Below are 11951 nucleotides of genomic sequence, written 5' to 3' on the forward strand. Positions count from 1 at the left end.
AATTCCCTATCTTACAATTAAAAATACAAACAAAAGAGTGTGCCAGTGGTAAGTAAAGTGTCACTCTGGATGAATTCATTATTAATCATTTATAACATATAAAATCAAGAAATATTAAAGATGTTTAAGAAGATTATTTTCACCTACAAGTATTGGTTAAATATATAGTTCTAACTACAACAGGAAAGTATCGATACATCATCAAAATACTTAAACGTTGAGTTTATATTATCAATACAAATAACAATATAGTTAATTCACAACATATATACCAATAACGCAATAAAAGGCAAATTGTAATTTCCAAAACTAATCATAGTTTGCCCATATGTAGTAACCATATGCCTTTCTGTGTTGCATTTACTCACTGCATTCTAATAACCTCAAGAAAATCGACTCACTTAATGGGAATATAAAAGAATTATCTGCTACTGCAACAGTTTTAATGTATGCGTCTCTTCTGACTTTAGTTTCTCTAGGGTTTACTTAAAGGTATTTGTCAAACATAAAAATGTCCTCCATACATCTTCAGAGGATGGGGAATAAATGAGAATTTCTTGATTGATTAGCCAATTACTATAATATATTGAACCTTATACACCTGCATGTTAAAGAGTCTGCTATTAGGACATGGTAAAAGTCAAATGGCTACTGGAAAACAAATAAGACGAGGGGAAAAAATATGTTTTAGAAAGTGTCAGTTATACTGGGACTTAGGAAAGCTCAGTGGAGCATGAGGAGACGGTGTCTAATCCTGCCTATGTCATTAACTTTCTGTGTGACTTTAGATATATCACTTTTCTAGACCTTGGTTCTCTCTTCTGAAAAATGAGGGGTCTGAAATATATTATACTATGGCAAAGATTTGCTGATTATTATTTTGATCACTCTAGTATTTATGAGTAGCCTAGCTGGCATCATTTTATTTTACCGTATCTTTTTTTTTTTTATTTTGCTGTATCTTTAACTTTCTTTTTCCTCCTTTTTTCTTAGTGTTGCGTTAACATCTCAAAAATCCTCCTTCATAGCAATGCTACCATCCTCAGGTTCTTTATTCTTTTGTCTTCTAACATAAGGTGTTTCAACAACATAAAACCTTTTTGGTCTTCTCTTTTCCTATTTTTACTAAGTCACTTCTTTTCTTTCAATGCAAGGTAACAGGGTGTTGATCATATTAAATATTTCCCCCCAAAGAAATCAGAATTGAACAACAAAAAGAAATACTGCTTATTATGTTCACCAAATAGAGAAAAATGAAATGAAAATCCACCTGTCTTTGAACTACAGTCCCTTTTCTTGAGGGAGTTTAGAATAATACATCCACTTAAAATTTCATAATTAACTACACAAGCTATAAAAAAAGAAAGTAGAAACACCAAAACAAAACAAAATCACATAAAAACTCTACTCAGCAATGAAACTGTAGGCTCTATTTTGCTATAAAATGCTCATTTTTACAAAGCTTCCCTGTGTTAACTTATATGTAGTTCCAACAGCCTCCAGAAAGTAATCCTAGATTCTAGGTACTCTGTAAGTCTGAAGCTTCTCAAATTATATTTCATAAGCTCCCACCGAAGTAGATACTTTTACTACTCAAAGAACCAAATATTCAAAGCAGAGAAATTTAATGAAATGATATGTCCATACAAATATTAATTATACAACTCCCAAACCCTGAGTTCACTTTCCTACAAATACTTACTACCTTCAGGAGAAATAGTGTATATGCACAAGGATACATGTATGAAGAAATGGTGTGTATGCACAGGGATAGAGGTAATCAGCATATTAATATGAAGGGATACATGCATGAATAACATACATATACCAAGGTATAAAGAGAGACAAAGTATACCTCTGATCTTACTGAATCTTTATTATATTCCCCACACAAAGAAATCATAACTTTTTCTTTCAATTCTACTTATGTATATACATTTTTGTTGAAATAATTGAACAATTTTCTGTCATATTTAGGTAAAAGAATGTAACTTTGGGTCAAAGTTGTTTGTGCTACAATTATTTTTTCCTATCTACATTTGTCAGCATCTGTGCATTATGGAGGAAAGGGTATGGGATATGAAATTTGAGAACCTGGATCTCTCTTTTACAAAGTTAAAAGTACAGAATGATTCTGACACTTGTTAAATTAGTAACATTGAACAAGCCACATCACTTCTCTGAACTTCAATTTCCGTAAAATTGAGGTAATTAACTATATAACCCAGCTTTTGAGCTTGGAGCATTCTGAAAGCTATTAGTTATATATGACTCCTATTTTAGTGAAGATAATACTGATGTGATTGCTGCTATCTTCAGAAAGGAACAGGTTGGTCACAGAGCTTAAGGAAGAAGAGACATTTTTGTGCTTTCAAAGGAATCTCAGGTGGAGCCAAATTTTCATCAGGATATGTTGGGGGAGAGAAAGAGACGGGGAGAGAGAGAGACAGAAAGAGAGAGAGACAAACAGAGAAAAACAGACAGATCACCTCCAACTCCAGACATGTGGAGAGAGAGTCAGAGACAGACAGACAGACAGTCATACAGAGAAAGTCAGAGACAGAGAAAAGAAAGAGAATTAGGCAGAGATAAACAAAGACAGAAAAACAGAAAGAGATAGAGACTTTCAAAGCTGTAGGTATGTAGGAGATACCAGCTCCTTCAAATGCCCCTGATTTTCCAGCTTACCTGTTGAGAGATTTCAGTGAATTTATCTTTGGGTGAAATTAGAACCTCTCTCTTGAGTGAGCTGAAATTTCGTCTTGCTCATTTGTAAAGATCACATCCCTCCTTGTATTTTTTGATACTGTAAATGTATAACTTTTTAAATTTTTATTTGTTACTTGCTTAAATAAATGGATTTACTGACAACTGACTATTTCTGACAGCCTTGGTATAACCAATGTGTGAGAAATAATTTATGTGTATCCCTACTCTCTTCCAATCAGTATTATTCAGTTTGCTGTGATTCCATAGTAATAGTGATTGAATTCTGCATATTAGGCCCAGAGTTATGAGCTTCAGATTTAAGTTCACTTGTTTAATCATAGGAAGCTAACTAGAGCCCATCCACCCTTGTTTTTCCTTGTCATGGTGACCAACTTCAGCATGGCACAGGTAACTCAATGACATGGACAGTCCTTTGAATTATTTTTTACCTCTTGACCATTCTCTTGTTCAGCATGAGCAGATAATCATTTTATGACCATTTTATGACCAATCAGTGGAGATCCCCCCTGCTTCACCCAAACAAGATTCCCTTGCTAACATACCATTTCTAGCTGATACATCACTTTTTGGCCTGTAAAGCCACATCTATCAACCAATGGGATTCTGTATTTCATATAGCCCCTTTAGAATATTCAGGTATCAAATATGGTATCAAGACTTATAATAAAGTCCTACAATAAGAGGGTCTCTCAGATCATAAGAAAGATCTGAGATCTTCTTCATTAGAGGGGACCATGAACCCGTTAACGAAGTGCCATTAACTCAGAGCTCTGCCTCAGTTTTTTTCATTGTAGGTTGGGCAGTTTTAATCCCCACAAACATTTGGTGTGAGAATTCAAATTGGTGAGTGAAACCTTGCAACATTAAGTGACAATGGTCAAAGAAGTGATATTATTCTAAATTTATGTACATCTATTCCAACAATATTGGTCAGGTAGGATTCATAGATATTTTGGTCTGGTACTCTTCTCAGGAACTGAAAGAGAGAACACCCAGTCTGGTGGTGCTCTCTGTGATTACTCTTTTATCCCAAAAATCTATCATGCTGATTCTCCTCTCACCAGAGCCAGTCCTAGACTTCAGATCAGATTGATTTATCCTTTCCCATAAGTCTTATATCTATACATCTATACAACCTTGATGGAGATACGTATCTTATGTTTCCATGTATATACTTTACAATTGCAAGATATCTAAGGTTACTTCCAGGTCTATGTTTCTAGAGACTTACTGATACATTTGAATTTAGTACAGTTTAGTTTTGTTTTTGTTTGTTTCTCTATGTAGAAATTAAACTTTTGAAGAAATATTATTCAAGTAATAACCCTCCCTTCATACTATATGATGTGTGTTTTCCCCCTACAAATGCGATGGTTAGGCAATGTAGACCCTATTATTCCCTGGCACTCTTTTTTTGTATTTCTTCATCCTGCTGCAAATTCCTTATATCCTCTTAGATACTATATTGTATCTAATACAATTATTAGGTCAGTGTATATATATATATATATATATATATATATATAGAGAGAGAGAGAGAGAGAGAGAGAGAGAGAGAGAGAGAGAGAGAGAGAGAGAGAGAGATGGAGAGAGAGAGAGAGAGAGATAGATGGAGAGAGAGAGAGAGAGAGAGAGAGAGAGAGAGAGAGAGAGAGAGAGAGAGAGAGAGAGAGAGTTTAATTGGATTAGTATAAAGATAAAGTATGGGAAAAGTTAATATTTACACACATGCATCATAGAATACTAAATTCCACTCTTTTCCTGGATCTTTCAGGTTTTTATTATTTTCACGTTTCAGTCTCTGAGATACAATCTAGAAGGTTAGTCACTTAAAATAAAACTCTCTCACTAAAACAGCGTAAGTCACTAGCAGGTAACTCTCACAAGGTTTCCCAACTGGGATTGAGGAGCACTATTGAAGTTTTCAGTAATTCCTTTGTTCCCAACTTCATGGTGAACTATACTGAATGGTTTTCAATTCCATAGTCCTAACATTTCCATATTGAGGAAATATTAGTTCATTTTTCTGGATCATAAATATAAAACCCAAGCACTACAACGTGATGCTGGTCAAATGCACTCCTGTCCCCCACTCCAAATCTTATAATCATTTGTCTCTTTCTTATTCCTTACTCTTATTTTAATAAACCTGATGTAGAAAGACATGACTATATTATATTCTCAAGTATTGTTTATTTAACCTTCCTTTCTCCTTTAACCTATTCCTTGCCCCTGTCTCTTGTGTCATATCTACAGATAAATCTTATCCAGGACCATGTTGCAACTGAAACTAACCTCCAAATGTAACCGAACTGCCAGTCCCAGTGGAAAAACTACATCTCCATAGATCCATTCCTTTTACATGAATATAAATTTTATGAAAAGTCCTTCTCCCTCAGACTTGAATATAAGGTGGATAAAATGTTCACATCATTACATTTCACACATGTAATGCTAGCAACTTTGAGTTTCATAGTGCACGTTTTTATTTTATCTAAAAGTCTTAGTAGTTTAGGAAAACCATTGTGACAGTCTAATATCTGCAGTCTAGCAACAATGCTTGAACTAGCAAAGTAACTGACAGTAAAGATAAACACCAATTGGGCTTTATGCTCTGTATCTCTCTCACTCAGCTCTACTATTGCTTTTCTCAGGCATTTAAAGAGATGTTTTCAGGGCTCATGAAGACTTGTTAAGCAGCTCTATTAGAGCCTTTTAAACAAGCTCTTGTATTGAAGATTCTAATAAAAAAATAGAACACAAATCTGTTCAAGATAATCTAATGGGGGAAAATAAAATGTTACAATGAAAAAGAAGGGCAAAATCTTTGGAAATGAAATTCCTACTTCAAAGCCTCACTATTTCTTCAGGATAGCAGCCTTCTCCTATGTGGCATTGAAGTGCATATGTCAACTTTTGTTTTTCAAAATCTCTTGGAAAGTTCCAATATAAGCAGGAGACTCTGTCTTAAATTGCAACATGAGTTTTTATGCTAAGCACTTTCATCTACCACATTTCTTAAACCAGTTTCCTGATTGTAAAAAGACTTGAAAATACTGTCTCCTTAACAATTATTATTTTTCCTCTTAGAATTACAATAAAGTATTTCCTTAAGAAGCACGGAAGTTATCGTGATGATATTTTGGAAGGTGCAATAATAAGTTCCAAGAGGGTAAGACAGAGGTCAAAGAGTTGTCCAGTTGTGAAGACTGGTCAGACTTTTCTTCATCCAGATATCTGTCATCCTCTTATTCTGCTGTATACCCTGAAGATTAGAATGCATTTAAGATGCAAATCTTTGACACTATTTAAAAAGAAAAATTCACCTGGTCAAAAAAAACAACAACATGTTTAAGGGCCTATTATTTTCCAGACATTTTGTTAATGATTAGAGATCCAAAAAAGAAAAAAAATAATTAAAAACTACCTTCAAGTAGTTCACACTATAGTGGGGGAGATAACATGAAAACAACTATGTATGAACAATTTATACACAAGATAATTCAATATAATAAATAGAGGGAAAACACTAGCATTAAGATGGATAAAGAAAGGCTTCTTATAGAACATGGGATGTTATGTGGGACTTGAAGGAAGTCAGGGACATTAGGAAATTGAGATGAGTAAGGAGCGCATACTAGAAATGCCAATAAAAATACACAGATTCAGGAAAAGAAGTATCTCGTGTAAGAAACACCAAGGAGACCATTGTAATCGGATCTCAGAGAAGTGTCTATACTATTAATACCAATTTTTCATTAAAGTTAAAGTATATTATATCAAACAGGAAAAAAATTCATAGCTTATTATTTTTATTTTTGTCTCCTTTCATGCATTGCCCTTTATGCATCTATTTGTTCTTTTTTTATCTAAGGGGAAGAAGCCAGACCTCAAATAAGGAAAAGTCCATCTGCAATGAATTTCAGAACTGTGCATGCAGCTGCATAGTATGTGACAAGTCAAAATCTGAGAGGGTCAATGAAAATGGTTTCCTGGGAAGAGGAATGGGACCAGAAGTTGCATTTAAGTGGATGGATGGAGAGAAATTTCCACCAATGAATTTGAAATATAATTAAATTTATTCCAATTTGATTTCTGTTCATCTATTTGTTATGATTCCCCCAAATGTTTTGAGCAGAACTCGATTGATACTATCATATCTTTCCTGGGGATGTTTGATCACAAAGGAAGATTTGGACCCCAGGGGTGCTTCTTCTTTTTGAGAGAAAAATACATATTTTCCCCTGTAGGGGCTTAGATCAATAGGGATAAAAGATCTTGGATTCTTTCCCTTGTAATATTTTAGATACTGTTTCCCTCCCTTTAACAAAAAATTCTAGGAGAAAATTGGATGGACATTTATAGCTTGCAGCATAGACAACTGTTTCCATAAATCTCATTTAGCTGGCTGCCTGAGGGATCAGTACTGTCCTAGTGTGGCTGAATAGTATTTGTTTCAAGTGATTCTACCAGTAGTACAGAGTTGACAGAACTTACTTTTTTGTTAAATAAAAACAAATAATACAGACATCAGTAAAAGCCCTTGTAGTAAAAGAATGTCTGTTCTAAAGTAGGGCTTGTCCCAGGAAGCATCATGAATTAGTTAAAGTGTCTTCTCTACCTCCTCCATCCCTCCTCTTTCTTGCTTTCTTTTCAACTTTATTTCATTATTCCTTACATTCTTTTCCCTCAAGTTCCATGAAAATCTTTCAGATGAGTAATATGGTGATGAAAATTTAACAATAGTTAAAAATATTACCCTTACAAGGAGTATTTGAATTGTGATAATCTCAACAAAATCTATAGGTAATGGCAGAAACTGCATGATCATTGTGTTGTGGTGGGAGAATTGTTTGGGTCCCTGAGGTAGTGCAGGTCTCTGAACTCAGACTAACTGGGAAGGTTGCTTGGTCTTCTGACGACTAAGGCCCCATACTATACCAAAGAAAAAGGAGTAGTCGAAAAAGGAGAAGGAGGAGGAAGAGAAGTAAAGATGCTATTTTTAATAAAGCTAGCATTTATGTATATTCTAGGATATATCTCTATATAGACATATACAAATATAATACATATATATATTTAAATATAAATTATATATTTAAATATATATTTAAATATTTACATAGTTATGTTGGCAAAGCACTTTGCAAACTTTAATTTGCTATATAAATACTAGTTGTTATTATCATAGTAATCAGCATCAAATCTGATGAGAACCTCACAAATTCGTGTAGGATAAATGCAAGCATTGTCATTCTTATTTTTCACATGAATAATGTTCATAAAGTTTCAATATGTGTCAGAGAGGAAAGAGCCCTGATTTTGGAATTAGAAATCTGGTATTCAAACCTATTTATAATCTGTATGCTGCTAGGCAAGTAACTTAATGTTTTTAAGCATCATTTTCCTCAACTGTATCTTTGTCTCTGTCTCTTACATACATACACATACACATACACATACACACACACATTTATATACACACACACACACACACACACATATATATATGTATATGTGTATATATATATATATATATATATACACATATACATATATATCTCTTTGCTTTCTATTTAAGTACTGCTCTGATGTCCCATTTTGCTGCGGAGTTAAGTCTCACTTCTACAAGTCTCTGCTATTAGAAAAAAAAAAAAAGTTCTGCGATATCCAATTAAGCTATTAAGGTGAATCCAAGAATACGACCTACCATTTTGTGTCAGTAGCTTCAAAAACAAAATATTAAAAATTAAGAGAAAAATCAGACACAAATAAAATACCAAGCAAATAATTTAATCCATTTCTTTCCCTTTTATTAAAAGACATTGTCCACTTTGGTTATTTAGCAATTTATAAAATGAAATGTGTTATCTTACCCTCTCCACATATTGATGGCTTCATCATTCACTATGGACACAACCTATACATTTTACTGACTTTCTTTTCATTCTGTTTCTTCTTAAACACAGATTAATAGGAATTTTTCTCTATCTATGATTATTGTTTATCTATTTGGAAATGTAGCAATAGTAATAAATAAAACCATTGGATATTTTGAAGCATTTATTGTATAGTGTGCTTGTGAGATTTTCCAGTGTGTGTTAAATAATGCTAGACATACTGGTGGGCAATCCTTAATTCTTACTAAAATTGGTTGCAGATATGATATTTTGATTTTTCATTGTCTAAAAGCCATTCGTTCTCATGTGTGTTAAAGGACCAGAGGAGGTAGTATTTTTGAAGCTTATTTTTTTTTTCTCTCTATGAACTTGACTCTCTTTCCATCACAGTTAATTGCCCTTGTGAAAGGTTAATGTTATTACTCCCTACTAACCATTTTAGTCTTTCTTTTTAATCTACATGTTTTAGAATGTTTCTAAATTATACATATTATCATACCTCATGTAAATTTGTCTTCTGTATCTCTTTTGGATCTGTGGGAATCATACTTATGATGCACAACTTGTGCTTCATTGTGAAAAAAAAGATGAGAAATTAGATATAAAGTATATCTATTTTTTTCCCCAAGAAATCAGTACATATTGGTAGTAAGGGTTTTTGTCAGTAAATCTTAGGTTTCTTATTCTGATTTCATAAAATGAGATAGTTTCACCTTGCAAATGCAAGGGCTATAGTTGAGAATCGCATTTTGCAAATTCAGTAGAGACAATGAGTTTCAGGTGATTCAAATTCCACAAATAAAGACCTCTTAAAATATATCTTATATATTGAATTACTCTGATGGACTGTAAAACGGCTTTTTTATTTTACTTGTTAATCTAGGATAATTTTCATCATTCTGCAATGAACAGCATCAACAAAGAGGTGCAATAAAAAATTCAGCTACCAGAATGTTTATTTATTGCCTCTATGTCTAATCCAGTTTAGCCCTAATCTTAATTGTAAAAACTCACTGTGCTTTATAAGTTTGGGTGCTTCACTCTACCTGGAAAAAATAAGTACAATAAAAATATCCAAGTTATGAAACAGATGGGTATCTCATAAGCCCCACGTGTATTTGAGTGAGCCAGAGCCAGAGACGGGGAGACAAAGGCAGATAACAAAGTATAGTAATGCTAGAATAGTGTGGTAATGCTACAAAGTAAACAATGAACAAGGCTGAACGAGGAGATAATAGAGGTTTAAGTCACAAAAGAATAATGAAAGGGATATCCACAAACCAACACATAAACAAAACTTTAGAGAGAAATGAATAAAAAGGGGGAGGGAAGGAAAAAGATGTTAGGACTTGATGATGTAGGTGATGTACTTGGAGAAAAGGGTGAGAAGTGGTATCATACAGTTCAAGGAATAGATAACTAATACTGATTGCACTTCCTTTTTTTCCATTTCTTCTTCATATTCAGGAGGAGAGTTATAATGAGAAAAAACTTAAAAATAGTATGTGAGGAAAGGAAAAAATGATAGTAATCATAACAATTTCCATGAATATGAATGATGAAATAGAGCAGTCCGTTAGTTTGTCTTTTTGTAAGAAACATACTTAAAGTACTCTATATTATATATGGCATTTTTACAAACTCAAGAACAAAAATTATTTGCAGTAGTTATGTGTTTAAGGGTTTACTTTACAAAAGAAACATGGAAAATTTTATGAAGAAATAAATTCAATGCTGGCCATATTGTAAGTGCTTAATACATCCTTGTTGACTGAGCAACTATAAATCAAATAGCAAACTGCCAACAACCATATGTAAGATAGTGTAAATCATTACTAATAATAGAAATGTAAATTAAAACAACACAGAGGTTCTATAGCATACCAAATTTGGATATGAAAATACTGTTTTTATAGACATGATCTACCAATTAGAAAAAACATGCATCTTGTGTCAAACAACCACAGATCAGTTTCATATAATCAAATCTTCATCTTTTTGTAACTGTGTCTCACCCATTCATTTATTTTATGGTTGCTTCTTTCATGCAGAAAAAAAAAATATTTGCTTTTTTGATTGCTTCCAAAATATGTTAGAATCATTCAGGAAACCTGAAGAAACATTTTCTTTCCCCTAACCACTTTGTAGTATAAGTTTGGCTAAGTGTTTGAAGAGTATGTATCTCCTTTAACAGATGTGCATGAATACTAATTCTAGCATTACTGAGTGCCTTAAGAAGTGATCTAGTGATATGTTTTTAAATTACATTTAGAAATGTTGAGGTGTCTTTGGCCATTAGAAAAGATGAATTCACCAGGTGTTATTGTCCTTTCAGCTTTCATGGGTACATAATAAGCCTTAATAAATTCATGTTGACTAATTTTTTGAATTAACCTTTCTAAAGGCTATGTTTACACACTCAGTTGAAGTGACATTTCTGAGCTGTTCCTACAACACATATGGATTCAATAAGGATTTTTGTTACCAGGCAGAATTCTCCATAAAATAATTTATTCCACTAACTTGAAGAGCACACTGCAACCCCTTTATGGCATGATAAACAAATTCTATGGAGTTGCCTCCAACTCTATGTAACTTCAAGAATCCCAAAAAGGTTAATTAACTTTTCAATAGTTGAAAAGTTAGCATCAGAGTAATAGTTTAAGTCAAGGTCTTCTTGACATCAACTTCAAGACTCTGTCCAGTAGACCAAATTGCCTCTGGTCCAATAATATCTTTCATTAATATCAATGACTAGCAACTCATCCACATGGTAATGTGATTAAAAGAAAAACATATCTAACAGAACAAAAATGATCCGAGCTATACCATACATTCAAAGATGGAATTAAATGATCCCTGAACAAATAGATTTGAGAGTTTCTTATGAAAACCATAAAATTATTCTCTCACATGAATCTCTACAGTACTTTTTCTTGTTTTGTTTTTCCTAATGAACAGGCATGATGTTATAAATCTTACAAAGAAAATACGTGTAGAATTTAGGTTCTTTATTTCCTAAATAAAATATAAACTTTAAAAAAAAACACCTAGGAAGACATTAAGACTCAGTAGCTCATAATTTGAAGAAACAGCCAAATTACTTTTACAAGTTGTTGAAGAGAGTAAAGACTTTCATCTTTAGTTCTTGTATGCTAATGATTTCAAGATGTGAGAATAACTGACTACTAGAACATCTGTAACATGTATGTGTGAAATAATCTAATCAATATGTGATGGCTTTAATCTGAGAAGTCAATAACAACATATATCACATAGTACATGTGAGATTGGATATAAAACTAAAAAAAAAGATATACA

General features: G+C 33.0%; 1 long non-coding RNA gene across 2 annotated transcripts in view; it reads left to right on the forward strand.

The window, feature by feature from the left end:
• The window catches only part of LOC140500997 (uncharacterized), a 47999-nt gene extending 41177 nt beyond the window's left edge, over positions 1-6822 (forward strand). For both annotated transcript variants that reach the window (XR_011966008.1, XR_011966009.1), the window contains one exon: positions 6605-6822. This is a non-coding gene — a long non-coding RNA (uncharacterized lncRNA). The remainder of the gene's footprint in view (positions 1-6604) is intronic.
• The last annotated feature ends 5129 nt before the right edge of the window (positions 6823-11951 follow it).

This window comes from Notamacropus eugenii, chromosome 4 (genome assembly GCF_028372415.1).
Source record: "Notamacropus eugenii isolate mMacEug1 chromosome 4, mMacEug1.pri_v2, whole genome shotgun sequence".
In the NCBI taxonomy this organism is placed as follows: Eukaryota; Metazoa; Chordata; class Mammalia; order Diprotodontia; family Macropodidae; genus Notamacropus; species Notamacropus eugenii.